Source organism: Palaemon carinicauda, chromosome 1 (genome assembly GCF_036898095.1).
Source record: "Palaemon carinicauda isolate YSFRI2023 chromosome 1, ASM3689809v2, whole genome shotgun sequence".
NCBI lineage: Eukaryota > Metazoa > Arthropoda > Malacostraca > Decapoda > Palaemonidae > Palaemon > Palaemon carinicauda.
This window is the reverse complement of record NC_090725.1, coordinates 139,266,431-139,267,342: the sequence shown is the minus strand read 5'-3', so window position 1 is coordinate 139,267,342 and position 912 is coordinate 139,266,431.

The following is a 912-nucleotide window of genomic DNA, read 5'->3' as shown; positions in this document are numbered from 1 at the left end:
TTCTTGATATAATATTTTTTGAGACCAAAGAAGTTTGTCTTTGGAGTAATTTTGACCCTTTTTCGTCGGGATTTTATGGTGCCAAGTGTTTCCTCATAGAAGCTTTTCCCATGGGCGTTTCCTCAATGTATGACTTTTGGGTACATCATACAGGACTTCATACTTATTCATAATGTTAATCTAATAGTGTCGTCCTATGGCCCTTTGTCTTTTCAGTGTCTACACTAGAGTTTCAAGCTTCAACATTTGCATCTAATCATGAATTCTGGTGTCATCAGTAGCTAATGTTTTTTGGTCTACTGAATTTTAGAGGTTTCTTTATGTATTAATGAAAAGATATTACCTTTCATTACATATTTCCTGAATTGTATATGAAGTCTAAGGTAATATGGAATGTACTGTGGCTAATACGATCATCCCTCTTTTCCCAATATTGTTGAAGAAAATCTGAGTTTGATCACTACAACAATTTTGCTTTTGGGAAGATTTTATAATCTGAGGCTTTGTTCCAGCCATGATAGTAAGAGCCTAAGAAACACAGCCTTACAGGTTTCCATCTCCAGGGAATAAATAAATCTTGCGTTACTAGAGTTGGAAATTAACTTTAATGGATTCTTCCAGTGATACAGAAAATAAGTTCTGACTGCCAATAGAATGGTGAGGGGGTAATTTTTACTGAATTTTATTTTACTATGATCAATAAATAAGAGAACAATGACAGCTGTGGGCTATTTTAGCCTTTTAGCATTTACCACAATTGGCTGCTTGAACTTCTTTTGACAAACAACACTCCTGCAGATATTTCATATCATATTCTATTCACACTATTCGGCTTATTAGATTTGGTCTCAAAGTTGTCTGAACCACAGCAGCCTATCTTTCGCTATACTATTCTCAAATTTATTCAGTTAA